Source organism: Chiloscyllium plagiosum, unplaced genomic scaffold (genome assembly GCF_037043375.1).
Source record: "Chiloscyllium plagiosum isolate Xiang-an unplaced genomic scaffold, Cpla_swu_hap1 HiC_scaffold_14, whole genome shotgun sequence".
In the NCBI taxonomy this organism is placed as follows: Eukaryota; Metazoa; Chordata; class Chondrichthyes; order Orectolobiformes; family Hemiscylliidae; genus Chiloscyllium; species Chiloscyllium plagiosum.
The window spans coordinates 45,373,352-45,398,915 of NW_028270152.1; positions in this window are offsets into that span (position 1 = coordinate 45,373,352).

The window sequence follows — 25,564 nt, forward strand, 5'->3', positions numbered from 1 at the left end:
CAGGTTGTAGTCCAACAGGTTTAATTGGAAGCACTAGCTTTCGGAGCGCCGCTCCTTCATCAGGTGGGTGTGGAGGACACTATTGTAAGACATAGAATTTATAGCAAAAGTTTACAGTGTGATGTAACTGAAATTATACATTGAAAAATACCTTGATTGTTTGTTAAGTCTCTCATCTGTTGGAATACTATGATAGTTTCACTTCTTTCATATGTAAATCACAAAACCTTTTTTAAAAGTTTCATTCTCAGGTTAACTGTAACAATGGTGTCAGCCAGATATGATGTTGAGATGTTAAAGGTGTTGGCCCCCTGTGTTCCCTGTCTGTGCCATAATGTTGAGACTGATTCTAATCTAAAACGTGAGTTAACAGAGTTTGACATGGATTCATGCAGTTTTTGAGCAAAGTACAATGTAACTCTGCAAGTACAAATTCACCCCACAAACATATGTATATGTGTACATGTGGGTTTGTGTATGTGTGTGTCTGTCTGTCTGGGGTGGAGGGTTGCGAGTGTGAGAGAGAGTGTATATGTGTATGTGTGTGAGTGTAAAGTGTCTAAGTCTGTGAGAGCATGCGTGTGTGAGTGTCAGAGTGTGTGTGTGTCTGTAACAATGTGTGTGTCAGGGGTGGGGGGTTGTGAGTGTCTCTGAGAGAGAGTGTATATGTGTGTGTGAGTGTAAAGTGTCTAAGTCTGTGAGAGGATGCATGTGTGAGTGTGGGAATGTGTATGTCTGTAGGAGTGTGCGTGTGTGTCTGGGGCGGAAGGTTGTGAGTGTCTGTGAGAGAGAGTGTATATGTGTGTGTGTGAGTATAAAGTGGTCTAAGTCTGTGAGAGGATGCATGTGAGTGTCTGTAGGAGTGTGTGTGAGTGCCTGTGTGTATGTGTAGGTGTGTCTGTGTGTGTGTGTGTGTATAGTGCAATGGTGGTCACCTGTAGTATGACATGAACCCAAGGTCCTGGTTGAGGCCCTCCCTATGGGTACAGAACTTAGCTATCAGCCTCTGCTCGGCCATTTTTCGCTGCTGCCTGTCCTGAAGTCCGCCTTGGTGGATGGTCACCCGAAGGTCTGAGGTCGAAAGTCCTGGACCGCTAAAGTGTTCCAAATGGGAGGGAACACTCCTGTCTGTTGATTGTTGTGCAGTGCCCATTCATCCGTTGCTGCAGCCTTTGCTCAGTTTCACCAATGTACCATGCCTCAGGGCATCCTTGCCTGCAGCATATGAGATAGACAACGTTGGCTGAGTCACATGACTACCTGCCATGTTTATGCAGTGTTTACTACTTGTAGTAAAAGTGCCTGCATTTGATATTAGATTTAAAGTTGCTACCAGCAAAATATTCTCAGTTAAACTCCTCAGTAGTAAGTAGTACCGAAGGATATTATATACACCAGATCATAAAACAAAACTATATTCTGTGAAAAAATAATGTGCATTTGTAAGCGTACCAAAGGATATTATGTACACCAAATCATAAAACATAATTATATTCTGAGAAAAAAAAATGTGCATTTAGGAGGAAAGTTCTTTAATTTCCTAACCTATGTTCTGCCTTGCATATTTTCTCAAGGCTGGCAGAAGGATCTTGCCCATTCCTAGTAATACCTCGTAATCATTGTATACTCACTAAGTACTCATCTTCACAGGTTTTTTAAAAATTTTTATCAAGGCAACTTCACTAGCTGTCTGGTGTCAGACTGGCAGCATAGAGGTGAGGGTATGGCAAGGAGGCAGAAAAAGTTTTAAAAGGGAAGTTTTTTTAAAAGATTAATGGGATTATCCCTCTATAATTAAATTTAAAATTGAGGTCATGAGAAGAATCAGAATTAAGAATCTTCAGGACCATCACCTTCTTGGCATCACATGGTATTCGGGGAGATGGACGTGGCTATTTAGACTCCCCCTGAGCCCCAGGAAGGCTACAGCTGACAACAGACTCTGCAACCTTAGAAATAAAGGCCATTCAAGGTGAATTGCACCAATGGGTAAAGGAATGGCAGAGTACTGAGTGTTGGGAAGCCAAATGAAACAAATGAAAGCCATAAAGGTGAAGGAGACACTACCCTCCTCATGGTATCTACTGGCAAACAAGAAGTTGGCTGTAAGTGACTGACAAAAAATGACAAAGGAGACAAAATCTCTTTAGAAAAATGGTTACAGATATTTGTGCCCTAAAATGCAGATTTCTGTGGCATCATATAATTGGCTATACACTAGTGCACATCCCAGATGACAGATGCCATCTTTACTGATGATGGACAATGCATAGCATAAGATGTGATGAGATATTGTGGTGTTGGGTGATTGTGTTTTGTGCCTGGTACAGTCAGGTAGTGCCCTGCAATACTGTCAGGCAGAAAGAAAAGTACCCCTCTTATGTGATAGCCTCCTCCTGCCACGTACATGAAGACTTCCCTCCTCTCCATCATGTGTGCCAGGCTCTAGCTCTGTTGTGCCATCTCCTCTCCACATGGTGCAAGGGCAAGCTTTGTCACAAATTCTCTCCCTTATGACGAACTGCTGCTCCAGACACTGCTACTGTCTGAAACCTGCCTCCATTACTAATCCAATTACTTTCATTGGACAGGAAACCCATCTTCTTTTCTATTAAGGGTTCACTTTCAGAAATTCTAAAATACAGTCAGGTTCCCATTGGAAGCAGATTTCTGACACAAACGATATTGAGAGGAAAGTTGATAGAGGAGTACCGGATTGACAGCCTGAGAAAAAGTAGACAATAAAAATCTATTACCTAAATGGTACAAGGACCAGGAGACACAGATTTGAGAGATAAGAAAGATGCAGGAGAAATTTGAGAAAAAAATATTTTTACAGAGTGAATAGTCATGACTGGGAATTTGTTGCTCAGGTGGGATGGATTTGGAAACAATGATTTCAAAGGAAATATGATGGGCACTTGACTGAAATACAGAGCACAGGGACCAAGAGGATGACTGGGACTGATTATGTTTCTCTGTGAAAGTCAGAATGAACTGGGCTGAATGAGCTTTGGGTAAAGAAATTTCTTCTGAATTCCTGATTGGAATTTGTGACGATGCTATTCCTTTAACAAGGTTAGATTTCCTTGGAATTTTTTTTTCTTTCAGAGGGGTCGTAAACACATAGATTCCAATGTGTCTGATTTTAGCTTTTTGCCAAGGTGGTATTTATGGGGACAGTTGCAGGCATTTGGAACAGCGTCATGAAGTTGTGATAGAGTCGATGGATTTTCAAATAGTTATGCTATTCTAAATTTGGTTCTTTTGTTCATGTAGCAATAAATTCTATTTTGTTTAAAACTGAGTGGTTGGGCCAGCTGCATTATTCCTGGAATATCCACATTTACACCTGCTTAAAACAGATTCTGGCTACCTTCTTGAAATGTTTTGAGGGGGTTTGACCTGGTCCATAACAAATTAGAGTCATAGAGAAGTACAGCACGGATCAGACCCTTCGGTCCAACTTGTCTATGCTAACCAGATATCCCAACCTAATCTAGTCCCACTTGGCAGCACCCAGCCCGTATCCCTCCAAACACTTCCCATTCATATATCCATCCAGATGCCTTCTAAATGTTGCAATTGTACTAGCCTCCACCACTTCCTCTGGCACCTCATTCCATACATGTACCACCCTCTGCATGAAAACGTTGCCCCTTGGGTCTCTTTTATATCTTTCCCCTAGGAAGTTCTTGAGGACTGCCTTATAATGATTGCTTCAAGTTATACTTCCATTGCAAGAGGAAATATATAATTTCTATCCACTCTATTCAAGTCTTTTAGAATGGTGAAAACCTAATACTATCACTTTCAAAGTGAAGTGGACCAACCTGACAACCATTTCAAGATTATGTTTGCTTACACGATTCTGGAATCATCCCTCTGATTCTTTGACATTCTCATTATAGTACAGCAAACAGAACTGCACACAATAAGTCTGATGCAAGTTTACCAAAGCTATCCCTCATGAAATAAAACATACTGCTTGATTTTTCTTTTTTTATGTCTCTGCCAACCTATGGCCTTATCTTTCAAAATTAAAGGATTTGCGCTCATGGATTTCTTTGTTCCTTTACATTTCACTTCATTACTGGATTTGTACATTCCACATGTAATGGAGCTCCTACATCTCCTCATCATTATAATCTGCACTAAGCTTTGTTTGTAAGTTGTTTGTCCATTCTGCAAGTTTCGTAATGTCCTCCTTTAACTGTTGCAGTTGTCCTCAGTATTGACATTTATGCCAGGGGCTTTTTGGAGAAATGTGGCTACTTCAAATCCATGAAAAGTCATTGCACCCAGGCTTGGTGACCAATGGCTTCTTCCATAGGGCCAACCCTGCCAGTACATCGATTATTACTTTGATCCCAGATAATCACTCAGACAGAGTCAAAGGTGTTTTCACTGGATAACACAAGGTACAAGGTATGATAGTGTGCATGCAAACATGTGCCAACAAGAGCCTCACAAACCAACTACAAACCAAGTTGCATATTAATCGCAAGGAATTTCACTCCATCAATGTGTATCTGGTCAATAACCACTGACTGTTGACCATGTAGTTACTTTGGAAGCAAGCAGGATGCCTACATACACAGATACTCTTAGTTGATTAAGTTTTTCACTTCGCTGTCTCTCTTTGTTATGCCTCACTGGGGTAACAGCTGAAAATCAAGCCCCACTGTTCCTAAAGTCATCTCAAGAGCTAAAAAAAATTGAAGTACACAAAGTCCTCAATTTACCTGTCTGATAGACATCGTTTACAGATAGTAAAAATAAACAAAGAATTGCAAATATTGGAAATCAGGAACAAACACAAAAATTGCGGGAGACACTCAGCAAGTCTGGCAAAATTTGTGAAGACGGAGCAGAGTTAATGTTTTGGGTCCAGTGAAGTAGGGTCATCTGCTTCCTCTCCATGGATGCTGCCAGACTGGCTGTGAATACAGATAACACAGACTGGGTTTCTGCACTTAACAAGCCCTAGTACTTATTGCAAATAAACAGATTCTCACCATTGGGAAACAGCAATGAAGTGTTGACATATAACTCTACTAGGTAAAGCTCTGGCATCGCCCTATACACACAAACACACAAACAGATTTTTAAAAGTCTTTGGTGTTTTGGCTGGAGGGACAAAAAAATTTGGTAAACAGCTCAACAGCATTGGTCCTCAAGGACTGATGGGTGACATTTTTGTTTCCCAAATATTTTTGTTCTCTGATCTTTACCTTCAAGTTCTTTCACTTTTTCACAGGATGCACAGATTGACTGGTTCACAAATAATAAATTCTCTGACTTATCAGTTTAAACAATACCTTACATCAACTGATGGGAGCAAATAGCTGCCTTTCTGTTATGGAACACATCAAATCTCCTCAAAAAAAAGAGAAGGACACCTAGACTCTAACATTTCTTATTTTAAAGTAAAGTGTAAGGTGTTACACTCCAAATGTAACTCAATTGATCAAACTACTCGACATTAAGCAAACACACTTTATTGTTCTTCTATAGTTAAAATACGTGCAAAAAAAATGAAAAGAATTGGCTTAACTGTAACTCTATCCTAATGCTGAACAAAATAATAGATAAATTACCTACTACTAATTAACTGTTCCAATATAGTAACACATTCTTGGCAAAAGCAAATTCAGTAAAATAGATTGTCTCATATACAATTCTAGCAGTGGGAAGAGAGCCCCAGCTTTTAGCAAAGAGAGGAGTAAGAGCTTCCACATTCAGCTTCAAGACCCCAACAAATACAGAATGACAAAAATAAAAGTCCTGTTTCAATTTTAAAAAATCCCATGGCCTTACAGGTTGTTTATTGAATTTGAGCAGATGGCCTAGCACCTCTGTTTCAAGCTTTCTGCATAGAAAAAAGGATGAAATATACTTCTTAAAGCCATTGTATCATCACATTTTCTCTAACTCTCTCTTTCACTGGAGAGAGAGAAAGACAAACCACCTGCCCTTCCAAAGGTCTAGCACCTTCTCCCCGTATCTTTCACACCCATAAGCGGTTCAACTACCCAACGACCAATCTGAGAATTATTACCTGTTAGCATCCATGACTCATCACAATCGCACAAACCTATCAGCTACTTTTTGCTGCCAAATCTCACTTTGTACACATGCCTTGGTTTCACCCTGTCTATTTACACTTGGCCAATGTTTGCACAGCTACTGAGTAAAATGTAACTTACTCTTTTTAAAATACAGAAATTCTTCCTCAGTCCATTGTTGTTAAAAAAAATCCTTTTCCCAGTTCAGTCCGCAATCAAAAGTAGAGTGAAAGAATAAGACACAATCTTTACATTTTCAAGATTGAGTTTTGGTGATAAGGATCATCCACTAAAAAAATTGTGACTAACTCAAGTAAAGAAATCTAGGGCAGGGGCAGAAGAAAGATACAACACCAGCCGTGCAGCAACCAAGCTGCATAGTTCTGAAGATAAAATTTATTTGCATGTATTGTTGCATTGGTATTCTAGATTGCAATAGTCTGCTGTGTTTTCCGTAAGTTGCAGAGGGAGTTCATGTTATGAATTTGGACACTCTGATATGCCATCCTTCTTGAACAGCTGAATCTGGGCGATGGCAGCAGTCTGTTCCTGCTGTTGACCTGTCGGAGAAAGCAATGATCAAATGTTTTTGCATTTGCAAAAACAGGCCTCCACATTCCACTATGATCATGCTGATGTGTTCATGAGAGTTTTCTGCCGCACATTTCCAATTTGAAAGCAAGGGAACGTTACTTCATCTAATTGTGGGGAATGGATCAGGTCAGAAGTGGATCATTTAAGGAACAATGATCAGTGTGTAACAAGGAATAAAAACAGAAATTACTGGAGTAACCCAACAGGGTTGCAAAGCTGTGAAGAAATGGTAGATAAGTGGGACTAGGTGAGTTACTTTTACAGAGAGCCAACACAGTGACAATGGTCAGAATTTTGTAACTATTCAATGATTTCATTCTTTATCAATGTTTTAAGTAAGGTTATATCTTAGAAATTTTCTAGTTTTGCGTTTGAATGACTTAAATTACTCAAAAGGCATGGAGTTCAAAATAATTTCATAATCTGAATTGGGTAACCGTACATTTATATAAATGATTAATACTGGACTGAACATCATGAAGTAATAACTCTCAGCACTGATCTCAAACAAAGCTGTCCCAAAAATTCTGGCAGTCTCTCTGGCAGACATTTCCCATTTCCTGATATAGGTTTGAATTTGGCATGAAGCCAAGGGAATCTCCAGCAACAGTGATGTCATCAGCTAATCTCATAAGTAACCACGCAGGCAGTAAAAACCATTAAATCCCAGCACTTCTCATTTTAAAGCTTACAGGTAGCAAAACAAATGATTAGGGCATACACACTGAATTAAGATGAAAGTGAAAATATCATAAATTCCTAAAAGAATAAGTATGGAAGAAAATTGACATTCAGCAAATTATAATGACACTTTTAGAGCCAATATGGATAGTTAACAGTAATAATGAAATTAGGATTTCTAATTGGTTATGATTTTGGATAGATTTCAACAGTGCAGAATATACTCTGGGGAAGTAAAGGATTTCTGTACTAAGATGTACATATGTGGACTCTAGAAAATTCTGTCAGAAGCATGAGAGTAATGAAAGCAAATGTTGAGAGTTCTGCCATTCTTACTCACTCAAACTCAGGGTTAGTAGATAGTTTGGGTTCAGTTAGACTTTGAATGTCATTTGTTAACAAGTTCAATATTGTGAAGCTATGGGTATTACAGGCAGTATTGAAGCTATCAGGAAAGGTGAAGCTGCAGTAGAATAAAAGAGTTTGGATTCAAAGAAATTGTAAATATTAAGCTGGATTTTCAATTTTGATTCACCAGCAATGGTCATCTCTATGGCCATGAGATTTTCGTGATGGTAATATAAGAACACAAAAAATAGTTTCGGGAATAAGCTAGTTGGTCCCTCAAACCTGCTCCATTTTTCAACTAGATCATTGTTGATCTTACACCTGAGGGCCATTTTTTCCACATTATCACCATATCTCTTTTTTTTTTGGTATCTATAAATCTTAACGATCTATCTTGAACATTCTTAATATTTAAGTTTCCACAGAACTGTACACAGCACCCCAAAAGTGGCCTCAGCAACATCCTGTACAACCGTAACATGACATCACAACATCTATGCTCAATTTTCTGAGCAATTAAGGCAAACGTGCTAAAGACCCTCTTAAATGCCCTACCACCTGTGCTGCAACTTTCAAAGAACAATGTACCTGAATCCTTAGGTCTCTCTGTTTGACAACACTACCCAAGGCTCTGCCATTAACTATATGAGTCCTCCCCTTATTCACTTTACTGAAGTGCAATACCTTTCATTTATCCAAATCCACTCTGTCTAAGCATCCTATGATCTATACATCTTTGTTGCTGTGACCTGCGTGCAAAACAAAACTTTTCACTGTACCTAGGTATATGTGACAACAATAAATCTAATCAAATCAAATTAAATTCCATCTGCTACTCCTCAACCCATTGGCCCAATTGATAAAGACCCCTTTGTAACAATCTTCTTCATTGTTGACTATACTACTGATTTTGGTGTTGTCGGTAAACTTGCTAACCATTCCTCCTAAATTCTTATCCAATTTGTTTATATAAATGACAAACAATGGTGGACGCAGCACCGATCCCTGCGGGACACCACTGGTCACAGGTCCCCAGTTCTCCTTTGTCAACTTCTAAACTGTTCCAATCCTCAATGTTTTTTCTTGCCAATTTGTATACATCTTTTTTGCATCTAATACTATATCAAACTTTACATCTAATACTACATCAAATTTTCCTCAAGAGCCATGGTTTGATCATAGCTGTCTTTGCATTCTTGCACCAGAAATGAATAAACAATTTTTGTAGTTCACATGCTTGATCTTTGAACATTTGCATTTGCCTATCATTGTCATTCCTTTAAGCAACATTTCTCAACTCATGCCTCATAGCATTGTACTTTCTCTTATTAAAATTCAGGATGCCGGTCTCAGAATCAACTCTCTCTCTATCTTGATGAAGAATTCTATGATAAGACTCATTCCCCAAAAGGGTCTCTCACAACTACATAAGCAATTAATACTTTCTCATTCTGTAATACCCAATATAAGATGACCTATTCTGTAGTTCCTCAAAGTATTGATCCAGAAAACCATCGCAAATACAGTACATTTTAGGAATTCCTCCTCTGTGTTGCGGTGACTAACTTGATTTGCCCAATCTAGATGCAGATTAAACTCAACCAGAATTACAGATATTCCACTATTGCATGCCTCTCTGATCTCCTGTTTAATGCCATTCCCAACATGACCACTATAGTTTGGTGGTCTATACGGCATACACCCCACTAATTTGTTTTTGCCCCTGGCATTTCTCAATTCTGCCCACTCAGATTCTACATTGTCTGAGCTAACATCCTTCCTCAATATTGTGTTTATGTCTCTCTTTTTCGTCAGTCCTTCCTAAATGTTGAACACTCCCAGATGTTCAGTTTCTATCCCTGGTGACCCTGCAGCAATGTTCATTAATCCAAATTACATCACACCTTTCAATATTGATCTACATGATTAATTCATCCATTTTGTTTCAAATGCACTGGGTGTTCAGGCACAAAGCCTTAAGGCTCATCTTTTTTAAAGTTCTTTGTCCCATCCCCATTATTTTCTCCTATGTCTTCATTTGATTCTGGCTTTTGATTCCTCTGCTCCATGGCTCCAGAACACCAGCCAATGAAAACATCATTTTTGAATTTAACATGTGGAGCTGTGTTAGAATTTTGTATCTTTCAATAAGGTCTCTTTTCATTTTTTGAAACTCAACAGATTATAGACACAGTTTCCTCAACTTCTCCTCATAGGATAGAACTTCCATCCCAGTCTATTGATTGATCATTGCATGCCCTCTATGGGAAGTCTATTCTTCCTGAGGCAAGGAAAATAAAACTACACACAATATTCCAGGAGTTATCTCTCCAAGGTTTTGTACAATTGAAGCAGGATATCTTTACTTCTGCATTCAAATCCTCTTGCAATTAAGATAAATACAGTATTCTGTTGCCTTTCTAGTTGTTTATTGAGTCTGCATGCTAGTTTTCAGGCACTTACGAATGAGCACACCAGATCTCTTTGGATATCAGCACTTCCCAATCTCTCACTATGTAAGAAAAACATTGCTTTTGGAAGCTTAACATTTTCCACATTATATTCCATCTGCCACATTCTTGCCCCATCGCTCAGTCTGTCCAAATCCCTTGAAACCTGTTTGCATTCTACCCACAACTGACATTCCCACCTAGTATTATGTTATCAGCAAACTTGTAAATATTGTGTTTCGTCCCCACGTGCAAATAATTGACATAGATTGCGAACAGCCCAAGCACTGCTTATTGTAATACCCCACTAGTCATCAGAAAAGTTGTGTACCGTTTTTGAAGAAATGAAATCCAATCAGCAAGAACCTTCAAAAAATATAGTTAAACTGACTTGAGGTCTGTCCCAACTAAGGGTATCATGTTACACGCTTGACATGATTTTGATTTTTAAAAATGCATCTGGTGTTTTAAACCTGCTTTGTTTAGAATATCTGTTTTTACACAAATAAAACGAGGAATAAAAGTAAGGGTTTTATGCCAAAATCTGCTCTGAATTGAGTCGCAAAATTTGCATTTATCCGCTTCATTATCCAACGATCCACGTGGCTAATATGTTTCCTGTAGTTTTAATTTTCTATTATCTCCACTACTACTTTCCAATTACGGTAACAGCAATGTATCAGATTTGTACCAGAATGGAAGTATTTTGTAACAATGTTCAATGTTCAATGTCTTGGAGTTTGTAACAAATTGTAGAGAAAAAATTTAAAAATGTTGAATAGCTGATTGTTATCATACTGTAATAAATTTTAGAAGCTATTTTGCATCATAGCCATGTTTTGGCATTACAATGCGTTGAAATGCAATGGCTCCAATTTTCACTAGCATGGAGAGGGAAAATGTTGGAATCTACTCGGAACTGGAGGTCCTGCCCTAAATCTTTGTGGGTTACTGAAAATGAGTGTATGAGCTGTTAGATTTAATTCAAAATATGTGAGAATAAACAATCCTTATTTTTAAGCTTGTATAAGCTTGGTGCTGAATTACTTAATTGAGAGGTTTCAAATTTAGTTTAATTATGTTCCAAGGGGAAGAAAAGTTACACTTACTTCCATAAAAAGCATAATGATTATGAGCAGTAAAAGAACACATAAATAATATCTGTAATAACAAACATTATTCACATTGGAACTGAGAAAATTTCAAGAGATTTGGAATGTTATTTAATGAAACCAAGAATTTTGATAGAAACAGGAAAACAATATTTTTTTCTGGTTATGGGTATTAAATTTAAAAATTGCTACTTGGAATGTGAAACAATTAACAGAAGGTTGTTAAAGTATATAATACATTGCTAGAAGGAATCATTGAGGACCATGAATATTAATGTTTTCACAGAAAAATATGAAAAATATTTCAAGCAGAAGATGCATGACAATTGGAAAATTGAGAGCAGAAGGTTTAGTTATGTACTATTAAAGCAAAGCACCAACATTATAGGCCAAGTGCAATCTTCTGTGTTGTAAACCACTCTGGAAGGCACCAGCAGCAAGTTATTCATGAAATCTATCTTGTCCTGTCTCTTTAGTTCTTCTATCATGTCTAATATCCATCATGACATTATGACTGCATAAGCTAGTCAAGTCACTGAAGTCTTACCAGACCATAGGGCTGCTTTCTCATTAGAGAGGGTGTTGGTGGTGATTTAACCTGAGGGCCACCATTAATCAGGCAGGGGGAGAGGTTGAGGAAGTCCTTCATGGTGACTTCAGCTGGTGGTGATAGGAATTGAAAGCATACTGGTGGCATCATACCGCTTCAAACTAACTAATTACTTATCTGAATCTTATAGTCATCTATCCATACCTTTCTTTTTACCATGACAACCAGCAGAAGAAAAATCAATAAGTCATAGCCTCTTAATGTTTCAATATGACCTCCACCTCTCCATCAACTTGTTAAGTTTGAATTATCTTCATAACTGACAATGGCCTCCACAGCTGGAACTCATCACTCGAGCCTTTTATAAAGCAGACCCAAGCCCTTTTGTGATGCAAAGGTAGAGTTAATACCCCAGAACCAGGAGGTCTGAGTTCAAGCCCCACTTGCTCCAGAGGTGTATAATAACATCTGAGCAAGTTGATTAGGAAAATAAGTTAATTTTTCTTAAAACAGCAAACCCATGGGCTCTTGTGGTGCAGTGGTAGAGTCCCTACCTCTGAACCAGGAGGCCCGGGTTCAAGTCCCACTTGCCCCAGAGGTGCGGAATAATGTCTCTACAAAAAATAAAAAAGGAAAGAGAACGAAAAAAAAGGCCCAGAGATCCTCTTGTGGTGCAGTGGTAGTTTCCCTATCCTAAGACTAAGAGGCTCAGGTTCAAGTCCCATCTGCTCCAGACATGTGGAATGACATCTCTGAACCAGTAGATTAGTAACATAGGTTAATTCTATTAAAAAGCGGATCCAGGTATTTGTCTGCCTTGGACTTGGACTAGCCTATGTACAACACAAGTAATGGTTCTATCCTGATATTTTTCAATAAATGTTGCTGCTTTCCAGTCTGTCTTCCTGCGTTAATACCCAGAAGATCCTTATAAATCCATCGAGCAAAGACACAAACAGTGGAGCAGACCCAAAATATGCTGCTTTGGTGGCTGGGTTCAAGTGTCCTCTATGCACAATTGCAGTGTCATCTTGGATGTACATACAGTGCAGTAATCAACTGTAGAGTAAGTGACAATTCCAGAATGTTATGCAGCACAGCTTGCTTGTTCCCAACAGAGTACTTATCACACCTTCTGACATTAATGTTGTGATTGCTGCCATAGTGGTAAAGCGTCACTTCTGAACTTGGAGATTGAGGCTTGAATGCAAAGAAAGCTTTTTTAAAGCTCAATGGCATTTGCAGGAAAGTAATAACCAGAAATTATATATCCTCAGCTATTTACAGTGTGTTTAATTAAACAATCTGAACATATTCAGTCGTTACAAAATTAACAACTAAGCCTCACATCAGTGTTGCACCAACAACAATAAGGCACAAAGCACCAAGCAATATGTTCAAAAGCAAAGAAAAGGGTGGTTGGAAGTTACTTCTGTGACCAAAGATGATTTGAATCATAGAATCCCTACAGCGTGGAAACGGGCCATTTGGCCTAACAAGTCCACACTCTCTCAAGAGTAACCCAACCAGACCCATTCCCCTGTCCTATATTTCCTCTGACTATTGCACCTAACTTACACACCCCTGACCACAATGGGCAATTTAGCATGGCCAATTCACCTAACCTGCACATCTTTGGACCTTGGGAGGAAACCGGAACACTCAGAGGAAACCAACACAGACACAAGGAGAATATGCAAACTTCACACAGACAGTCACCCGAGGCTGAAATTGAACCTGAATTTCTGCGAAGCAGCAGTGCTAACCACTGAGCCACTGTTCAGTGTTAAAATAAATAAAGCCGGTACTCAAGTTTATAGAAGTTTAAATTATAAGCTTGGACTGTGTAAACACTTCTAAGAGTTTGAAAGTAATTTGATTATTTCTCTTCTGGGAAACCAAGATAGAGAGAGAGAGCTCATTGGGCAAGTGGTTTAATGGTTAAAAAGTGGATAGTTTCCTAATTTATTCATGGGAGAGGGTGTTGTTGGTTAGGCCAGCATTTTTGGCCTATCCCTAATAATTATCTAGAAGGTAGTTTAGAAAAGAGCATTGGTAGGAAGGTTGAAAGAATCATGTCAGATCGGCAGAAAGGGGATTCCTGCCATGGGCAAAGTTCCTATTTTTCAACCATGTGTTGAATAACAAAACAAGATTCTCACTAGTGAGCAGCAAGAGGGTTATTTGCATGTGTTAGCATGCATTAACATCCTCGTTATTACATCATTTTGCCTCATTGAAACATAGTTTTTCATTCTCCCACCTGCCAGATAGAAACTAGATGGTGACCATTTCCAAACTGTAAATCAGAATAATAACTGGAGAGTCCAGCTCGCCACTCGATTCTCCAGACCTCCACTCTGGACACTAAACTATTACCGAAAAACTCAAAGTGTGCATGAGTATAAAAGCAAATGTTATGGGAGGTGGGGACTGCCAGCAACCTGACGCAGTGAATGTCATATAGTCATAGAGGTGTACAGCACAGAAACAGAGCCTTCGGTTCAAATTGTCCATGCCAACCAAATATCCTAAATAAATCTAGTACCATTTGCCAGCAGTTAGCCCATATCCCTCTGAACCTTTCCTATTCATATACCCATCCAGATATCTTGTAACTGTACCAGCCTGCACCACCTCCTCTGGTAGCTCATTCCATACACTCACCACCCTCTGCATAAAAAGTTGCCCCTTAGGTCTCTTTTAAATCTTTCCCCTCTCACCTTAAACCTATGCCCTCTAATTTTGGACTCCCCCACCCCTGGGAAAAGACCTTGTCTATTTACCCTATCCACGCTTCTCATGATTTTATAAACATTGTTAATGTCAAGTGACAATGTTCCAGGGTGTCTAAAAGCAAGTCCAGAACTTGAGCCACAAAGAGCACAAAATGTACTTAGGCAGAGATATTTCCATCTATACATACCTGATTATCCTTGCATTATGTTACACTTTATTGAGGTGAAATGAAATCAGCTCTTCTGAACAAAACGTAAAAATTTTCACCATCTCAGCTCACATTGTATGAAATAGAACAGAACCATTTTCTTTTGTACAATTGGGGAAGCAGTTATAGTTTGATGAGGAGCTATAGTTCTATGTCAGTGTTAACAATCCTGTAATGGCTTCAGGATGATGCAGTGTAAATGGTTATGATGCCAGCAGGATAGATCTTTGAAGGCTGAAGAATATGTGGCAATAGCCTGACCTGAACCGCCACAACTACCATTGGAGCTGTTCTTCATGTTCCATTTGTTGCATTCCACAAATAGAGTATGTCACTGAATGGTTTACCTATTAAATCATAGAATTCCTACAGGGTGGAAGCAGACCATTTGGAAGACCACACCAACCCTCTGAAGCGCATCACCCCACCTCAACCACTCTATCTCTGTAACTCTACATTTCCCATGGCTAACCCACCTAGCCTGCACACCTCTGGACACTGCAGTCAATTTAGCATGGCCAATCCACAAAACTGCACATCTATGGAGTGTGGGAGGAAATCGGAGTACCCGGAGAAAACCCATGCAGAATAGGGGAGAATGTGCAAATTCCACACAGACAGTTGTCTGAGGGTGAAATCGAACCTAGTACCCTGGTGCTGTAAGGCAACAGTGCGAACCACTGAGTCATCTTGCCATCCATGAATAACTTGAAGAGAAGGCTTTCGTCATATGAATATATGATGCCAACCATTGCCAACATGTTGTTCGGTAGATAGCTGTCACCACCATCTCTTTCTGACTGGGTCAACAGGTGGAAATGGTAAACAAAAACCTTTTTCACAAAGGCTATGAGGAGGTCTGGATAATAGGATTATCTTCTTCAAGATCCCAGGATATTAAATCTTTCCTCACCCAAGCCATACAAGGTATCCATCCAAGCTGTGGAGTAGGAGCATTCGTGACTGAGTCCTGCCCCCAGGGCTTCCATCCACATCTCTTTTTTCTTTTTTTCACTCTCTTTATTTTACTTTTGTTCTTTTTTTCTTTCTCTTGCTTTCTCGCGGCATCAGTTTCCTTCCCAGAGTGTCAACAACAGCACCATCAGTCCCCTTCCTGGTTCTTGGAATTGAATTGAGCCAAGTAAACAAAATGTCAGTGGGGGAACAATTAGGAAACAATGATCATTGTATCATAAACTTTAGGGCTGATGGGAGAAAATAAATAAGAATAATTTACTGGGGAGATCCAGCTTCAAGTGGGATAAGAATGGAGCCGGAGTTGAAAAATGTGGTGCTGGAAAAACACAGCAGGCCAGGCAGCATCCGAGGAGCAGGAGAATCGACGTTTTGGGCATAAGCCCTTCTTCAGGAATGAGGCTGGTGTGCCAAGCGGGCTGAGAAAAAGGGTAGGGGGGAGGCAATTTGGAGGAGGGACGCTGGGAATACGATAGGTGGAAGGAGGTGAGGGTGAGGGTGATAGATCGGAGAGGGGGTGGGGGCGGAGAGGTCGGGAAGAAGATTGCAGGTCAAGAGGGCAGTGATGAATCCAGGGGTTGGGACTGAGATAAGGTGGGGGGAGGGGAAATGAGGAAGCTGGAGAAATCTACATTCATCTCGTGTGGTTGGAGGGTTCCTAGGCGGAAGATGAGGCACTCTTCCTCCAGGTGTCGTGTGGTCAGGGTCTGACAATGGAGGAGGCCAAGGACCTGCATGTCCTTGGCGGAGTGGGAGGGGGAGTTAAAGAGTTCAGCCACAGGCAGTTGGGTTGGTTGGTGCGGGTGTCCCAGAGGTGTTCCCTGAAACGTTCCGCAAGTAGGCAGCCTGTCTCCCCAATGTAGAGGAGACCACATCGGGTGCAACGGATACAGTAAATTTACTTTGAACAATGCTTTGCCTAAGAGTGTGCTCACATCAAATTCAACTATGATGTTCAAAAGAGAAATGGATATTAATCTGAAGAGACAACAGAGAAAGGGCAGGAGAGTGAGACTAGTTGAGATGCTCTTGCAGAGAGCAACACAGACATAAATAGCCACTTCCTTCTGTGACCCATATATCAATGTTTCAGTAATAATCTGTAGAAAATTAGTACAGGACAAATCTATGGGTGTAAAGGCAGACAGGCCCTCTGGACCTGATGTCATATATCCTAGGATCTTAAAAAATGATGTAGAGAGCCTGAGTGCATTTTTAAAAATCCTCCAATTTTCTACAAGGATCCTAGCAGATTGAAAATCTGCATAGTGTTAAAAATCCGATTCAGAAAAGGAGGGAGACAGAATTCAGGAAATGATTGCTTAGTTTGCTTAATTCTGTCATTGGTAAATGCTGGAATCCATTGGTAAAGGAGTAGCATATTTTGAAAATCCTAGTAGAATCAAGCAGATTCAACATAGTTTTACGAAAGGGAAATAATGTTTAAGAATTTTATTGGAGTCATAGAGTCATAGAGATGTACAGCATGGAAACAGACCCTTCGGTTCAACCTGTCCATGCTGACCAAATATCCCAACCCATTCTAGTCCCACCTGCCAGCACCCGGCCCATATCCCTCCAAACTCTTCCTATTCATATACCCATCCAAATGCCTCTTAAATGTTGCAATTGAGCATATAATGAGTAGGGTAGATATGGGGAAACCAATCAAAATGTTGTATTTAGATTTCCAAAAGACATTCAATATGTTGCCACATAAAAGGTACAAGACACCAAGTCATTAGAGACAATGCAATAGCTTGGAAACAGAGGCTCAGAATAAATGGTTCATTTTAGGGTTGTCAGATTGTAACTATTGGATGCCATGATCTATATTGATGACTTAGTGAAGGGACCATATATATTGTAGCCAAACCTGTTGACAACACAAAGATAGGCGGAAAATCAATTTGGCTTAATATCTCATCAGAATACCTCTATGTCTGGCAGTCTATTATCACTTAAATATTCTACTAAGACTATCAGCTTTGATATGTCGTCAATATATATGGAGGAAAACACGAAGTCTGTGAAGGGATATAGGTAGTTTCATTGAGTGGCAAAGATTTTACAGATAAAGCGAAATGTGGAAAATGATGATAGGGAGATAAGAAAAACAAAATATTATTTACATGAAAAGAGACTATAGATTGCTTCTATCTCCTCCCCAGTAGCGTGTTCCAGCTGTCTGTGACCCTCTGTGCAAAACAAAATTGCTTTGCACTTTTCCTTTAAACTTTCCTCCTTTCACCTTAAACCTATGCCCCCCTAGTATTTAATATTTTCACCCTGGGAAAAAGACTCCGACTATCCACCCTATCCACGCCTCTCATAACTTTATATACGCCAATCAGATTGCCCCCTTGGTCTCCGATGCTCTAGTGAAAACAATCTAAGTTTATCCAACTTCTCCTTATAGCGAATATACTCCAATCCAGATAATATCCCGGAAAACCTCTTTTGCACACTCTCAAAGGCCTCCACATACTTCCTATAGTGCAGCAATCAGAACTGCACACAACACTCCAAATGAGGCCTAACTCAAGTCTTATACAGCTGCAACATGACTTGCCAACTTTTATACTGGATACTCCAACCAATGAAAGAAAGCATGTCTTAGACTTTCCTTACGAGCTTATCCACTTGTGTTGCCACTTCTAGGGAGCTATGGACTCGCACCCCAATATCTCTCTGTATATCAATATTCCTTCCATTTACTATAGTTTATTCCCAAAACACATCATCTTACACTTGTCTAGACTAAACGCCATCGGTTTCTTCTCTACCCAACTTTCCAACTGATCTATATCCTGCTGTATCCTTGAAAATCTTCCTCACTACCCACAACTCCACCAATATTTGTGTCATCTGAAAACTTACTAATCAGACACCTGCATTCTCATCCACATTATTTATATATATTACAAACAACAGAGGCCCCAGCATTGATCCTTGCAGAACACCACTAGTCACAGACCTCCAGACAGAAAAATACCCCTCTACAATTACACTTTGTCTTCTATAACCTAGTCAGTTTTGTATCCAAATTAACAATTCACCATGGATCCCATGGGACTTAATCTTCTGGACCAGCCTATCATGAGTGAACTTGTCAAATGCTTTAGTAAAATCTATGCATACATATTCCACTGCGCTACCTCATTAATCATCTTCCTCAAAAAACTTGATCAAATTTGTGACAAGACCTCCCCTGCATAAAGCCATGCTGACTATCCCTAATAAGTTTATTCTTTTCCAAGTGCAAGTAAATCCTGTCCCTAAGAAATTTCTCCAATAATTTCCCTACCACTGATGTAAGGCTCACTGGGCTATAATTTCCTGGATTATTCCTGCTGCCCTTCTTAACCAAATGAACAACATTGGCAATTCTTCAGTCTTTTGGGGTCATGCGTGTGGCTAAGGAAGATACAAAGATCTATGTCAGGAACAAAGCAATCTTCTCCCTTGCCTCCTTCAGTATCCAGGGATAGATCCCATCAGAGTTTTCTACCTTAACATTTTTCATGACACTGAACACGTTCCTCTTCTTAATATCGACATGCCCTAGAACATCATCATATCCCTCCCTAATTTGCCATTATCTATGTCCTTCTCCTTTGTAAATACCATTGCAAAGTACTCAGTAAGGACCTTACCCATTTCCTCTGGCTCCATACATAAATTCCCTCCTTGGGCCTTGAGTGGACTGTGATGACACTATGGCTGTAGTATATTTTATGCTGGCTTTTTTTATGAAGAGAGGTTGAGACAGAGATATCAAGTGGTCTGCTCAAAACCAACTAAGTAAGCAGCTTGTGAGGCCTTAGTTTGTTTTTTGAAAGTTGGAACAACAGAAGCAGCCTGAATGGGTGTGCCAACTTCCCACAGAGAAAGGGATTTTAGTTTTAGCTTTCAGTAGCTGTTGAAGTTGTGATAGCTGATACATGTCCCACTCTAATTACAACTGAAAGCTGGGGTTCTCTTCCTGCTGCTAGAATTGCATGTGAGACAATCTACGTTACTGAATTTGCCTTTGCCAAAGGTGTGCTTATCGGATGTTTCTACATTGGAATGACTAATCAGTAGCTTACTAGTTTGTTAAGTAATTTAATAGAGTTACAGTTAAGGCAATTCTTTTCTTTGGTTTTTATCTTGTCTGTATTTTAACTATAGTGTATGAATAAAGTATGCTTTGCTTCAAGCCTGTTAGCTTAACCAATTGAATTACATTCAAATGCAACACCAGCACTTGCCTTTAAAATAAGAAAAATTTAGGGCCTAGGCTATTTCCTTGAAAAGTTTTCAGGAGGTTGGTCTGGTCCATAACAGGACCGATCCTTTCCCTAGCTACCCTCTTGCTCTTAATACATATATAAAATGCCTTGGTATATTCCACGATTCCTAAAACTTGCCATTCTCATCCTTCTTACTCACAAGTGCAAAGCCACAAACAAGAAGTCATTACTTTCATATTAACTATGTTTTCATTGGCATAGGAATACAATTTTAATAGTTGCAAATAGAGTTTGTGCATCTGCAGTAGTGACTGCTAAAACCCCAATTTAAACGCAGTTTAAGTACTTTTGTAGTTCATAAAATGTTTTCAAATAAACCTGCATTTGATTGACTGATATGGTTAAAACTACACTGAAAGTAGAGGATTTACTAAAGTAGTTACATAACCTTGAATTGTAGCACTTTGTTTCAACATTTTCATTTTGGAGAATCTTTTGTAGGTACATGGTTTTGTAATAAAAATATGATTAGTTATCTTCATGCAAACACTTTGATACTAATATCAACATTTACTTTCATTATGCAATATATTTTAATTTATCTACTACAATAAAAAAGTGTAATTAATAGAGCTTTAATGATCTTCATGTTTTGATGATATAAAATAAATGTAATAATATAATGACTAACTGTTTTCTTTTATCCCTGTGGTGATTAGATAAAATCTAACAACAAATACAATATTTTACTCAGAAGCCATTAGACTTGTAAAATGTCTCTGAAAAATTTTGCAGCAGATGGATTCCAACTTTCATTATATGGAGCATTATGAGAAAGATAATTTTATGGCTGTATTAGCTAACATTTTATGGATCAAGCTTTTCAAAGCAAGTGTGATGCTAGGATTAGGAATTATATAAAATATTAATGAAAACTGAGTGAAAACTGATTTGTCACTTTAGAGATTTAATGAAGCCATATATACTTTAAAATATCACAGGACCAGGATACAAACATTAACATATGCTCACTCCTCAATCACAACCCCTCAAACCATAACACTTTTATTTGTATGTAGTTTTTTTTTCTAACAGGTGAATTAACACAGGCTAATTCAGTAAGTTGTGTAATATATCTGAATATGTATAGGATTTAATGTTTACATTTTGTTTTATAATAATATTGCATTTTTCTATCTTGTGGATGTTTCAGAGAATAATAGTTTGGTGAAAAACACTTTCCACAAACAAGCAAAGAGCTGCACCCATTGCAAATATAACATTTTGAGCAATTCCTGGATATCTATCTAGGCCCTGAGATTGTTAGTTATTTTACTACGTAACTTATTTTGCCAAATTTCTGTTCCACTTGCAAAAGCATTGGAATCTTTTGATCTTGAAGTCAGTGGGTCTGGAGGCCAGAAGGCAACTTAATGGAGAGGTAGAGTGGTGACATCCCAGAACTTTGCTGGCCTCCAAGAACCTCATTGGCTTCCCATCTCTACCAAAGTTATGTTCTGGGTAAGGCCCAAACTCCAGCTTTCCACTTTTCCACCAATTGAGACTCTTAATTGGTCAACTCATGACAGATTTAAAGAGCTTGTTCCCCCTTAGGCTTCAATTATCTCAGCCTCCAGGCAGGACAAAAGAAGAGTCAGCCTACCCAATTGACAAAACCAGTATGGCAGGTCATCTTTCCATTATGTGGAAATGGGGAGAGAGTGTGGTGAGCATTGATGGGATTTCTCTTGATATGTACTAAACTGCGTGAATGAGGAGCCGAAAATGTGTTGCTGGAAAAGCGCAGCAGGTCAGGCAGCATCAAAGGAGCAGGAGAATCGACGTTTCGGGCATGAGCCCTTCTTCAGCTCATGCCAGAAATGTCGATTCTCCTGCTCCTTGGATGCTGCCAGACCTGCTGCGCTTTTCCAGCAACACATTTTCGGCTCTGATCTCCAGCATCTACAGTCCTAACTTTCTCCTGCGTGAATGAGGAATCAGACATAGGGCTGGGATTGGCTGCTGAGAGTCAAACATTTGCCACTGCTTCCCCATGCCATCTTTCTTCCCATATCTCCTAAATCCAGAACACCCCATAACCCAAAAAAAACTTACCTGGCACCTTGATCCGTTTATATCCTGGTTGTCCTTCAGGCAGTAGGTACAACTTTTTCGGTGGCACTGCTGATTTTAAGAGTCTCTAATTGCCTAGCAGCTCTTACTGGGTGAGGCCTCCATCCTCGGGGATTTGATTTCAGAGAAAGCACAACCGCTGCTCTCCTGAAGGAAAATACCACTGCCCTGAAAATCCACCTTAGGTGTCCTGCTGCCTGTCAGGAAGTAAGCAAGACACTCAAAAAAACTGAAGCTTCTGGCATTCAAAAAAATCAAACAAATATGGATGCTGGAAATCTGAAACAGAAATAGAAATTTCTGGAGAAACTCAGCAGGTTTGGCAGCATCTATGGAGAGAGTAGGGAGAATGTAGAGTTGACATTTCAGGTTAAGTGACCCTTCTTCAGAACTGATCTGAAACATTAACTCTGCTTTCTCTTCACATATGCTGCCAGAACAGTTGAGTTTCTCCAACAATTTCAGATTCTGGCCATAGACTGTTATGATGCCAGGTTTGCTAGTTCCCATCCAAATGTTGCCTATTTGCATTACAGTCGAAACATATCAACTATCATTTTGTGCTGACACTTTACTCTGAATTGTTGTCTCTGAATTAAAATGGTATGGGTTCAAGAAATACATACAATCTCTATGTTGGACAATCTAGTACAGCACTGAAGGAATACTGTACAAGTAAAGATTTTTCAGACCCGTTAGGCTGATGTAAAGAAAGTGTGCACTTCAAAATTACTTTATTAGTTGTAATTAGTTGGGACATTCTGAAATTGAGTTTTGTCACCCATTTTTGCAACATGTGATAAGGAAATATTTTGCAGGAAAATAATATGTAGTATCATGTGATTGGGAGTGGTAGATTTATAAATAGTTAGTTGGTTGTATAGATCTTGAATATTGTTGAAAAGAGGCTTTTTAAATTTGTGTTGCATTGCTTAGGACAAACACAGTCCTAGGGAATATTGCTGAAAAAAGAGACCTTGCAGTGCAGGTTCATAGCTCCTTGAAAGTGGAATTGCAGGTAGATAGGATAGTGAAGAAGGCATTTGGTATGCTTTCCTTTATTGGTCAGAGTATTGAGTACAGGAGTTGGGAGGTCATGTTGCGGCTGTACAGGACAGTGTTAGGCCACTGTTGAAATATTGCATGCATTTCTGGTCTCCGTTCTATCGGAAAGATGTTGTGAAACTTGAAAGGGTTCAGAAAAGATTCACAAGGATGTTGCCAGGGTTGGAGGATCTGAGCTATAGGGAGAGGCTGAAAAGGCTGGGGCTGTTTTCCCTGGAGCGTCGGAGGCTGAGAGGTGACCTTATAGAGGTTTACAAAATTATGAGGGGCATGGATAGGATAAGTAGACAATGTCTTTTCCCTGGGATCGGGGAGTCCAGAACTAGAGGGCATAGATTTAGGGTGAGAGGGGAAAGATATTATAGAGACCTAAGGAGCAACTTTTTCACGCAGAGGGTGGTACATGTATGGAATGAGCTGCCAGAGGATGTGGTGGAGGCTGGTACAATTGCAACATTTAAGAGGCATTTGGATGGGTATATGAATAGGAAGGGTTTGGAGGGATATGGTCCGGGTGCTGGCAGGTGGGATTAGGTTGGGTTGGGATATCTGGTCGGCGTGGACAGGTTGGACCGAAGGGTCTTTTCCATGCTGTAGATCTCTATGACTCTATGACAAGAATGAGAAATTCCAAACAATCATAACAATTTACACTGAAAAACTGCAGATGCTGGAAATCAGAATCAAAAACAGAAATTCCTGGAAAAGCTCAGCAGGTCTGGCAGTATCTGTGAAAAGAAATCAGCTAACATATAGTGTCCAGTAGGAAGCTAGGAAAATGTTAGCTTTTAACCCTTAGTTTGAAGGGTATGTTTGAGTCCTTAGATACTGAGGAGGAAGGGAGTAAATGGACAGATGTTACACCTATAAACATAAAACCAACATTTCCCCAGCTGCTAAAAATTCACTGGACTCAACACTTTAACACTGATTTCTCTCCTCAGATGTTATCAGATCTGCTGAGCTTTTCCAGCAATTTCTGTTTTGTTTGTGTGAACAATTTGAATGATAAGAGAAAAGAATGCTGACTAGCCTAGGTGTTGCCATAAAGAAAGTAATGAGGAGAAATAGGCTCCCCAAGTTACTGGATTGTTCCAAATAGGAACAAGGCTTGAATATATTCCTTTTGTTTTCTTGAGTGTGCTAATAGCTATACGAGTAACAAAGATAAGCTAATTAAGCTCATGAAGTGGCTTGCAAGACCTTGAAGAACCTAGGAACACGGTTGGCTATTCAGCACCTTGAGCCTGTTCCAGGAGAAGCAGGTATAGTTTACCAACGATAGCTCAAAAGGGCCAATAAGTGCTTCATAATGAAGATATGAAATAGTCAGAGAAGGGAAGAAGTTGTTGGGAATCACTTTTATAAGGGGAAATCAGAATTTCCACCAAGAACTGTCCAAAGGCTTGGAAATCAATGAATGTTGGGAAGTGTGACCAATCTCTGAATGCAGAATTCAAGATTCAATTTTAAATGTTGATTATAATTTTAGAAGTTAGGATGTTAAGACTATTAGATATTCTAACTATGAGTTAAATTAACATTGACAATGCAAAGGTCTATAGCAGTTAAATTTGCAGGTGTACCAGGTATTACAGGTAAACCTAAACATTATAACATCTTAAAGACAATCATTTTAAATAGAATGCTGTGATCTACAAACTAAACATTTTCCATATATAATTCATTTTATTTCCATTATTAATTAATACATCATTGTATAACACACTAACTAAAACAAATGTCATTTTATGTGAAGCAGGGTGAAGATAATTATGTGAAGATAATTCTACTATTTTTGCAGAACTAATTCATTTATATTTTAAAATCACATATTCTAACATGCTTCTATTTCCATTACATTTCTCTGATCATCTATGCAATGAGAAGGAAATAGGAACAGGAGTAGGCCATTTGGCCCCCTGAGCCTTCTCCACCATGCAACTAGATCAGAGCTTTTCTACCTCAATTCCATTTTCCTGCAATATCCATAGATTATTAGAAACACAAAGGACATACTGATCTCTGACTTGAATACACTTAATAACTAAGCCATAATGGTCCTCTGAGTTAAGGAGAAGCTATATTGCTGTGATGTATTTTCAGGAGAAAATGAGGACTGCAGATGCTGGATTGATCAGTGTCGAGAGTGGGGTACTGGAAAAGCACAGCAGGTCAGGCAGCATCCAAGTAGCAGGAGAATCGACAGGAGCCCTTCATCAAGAACAAGGATGTGAGCCGAGGGGCTGAGAGATAAATGAGGGGAGGGAGGTGGGGCTGGGGGGGACGGTAGCTGAGAGTGCGATAGGTAGACGGAGGGGGGGGGTAATAGTGAGTCGGAGAGGAGGATGGAGTGGATAGCTGAGAAGGACGCTGGACAGGTAGGACAGGACATGAGTGTGGGGC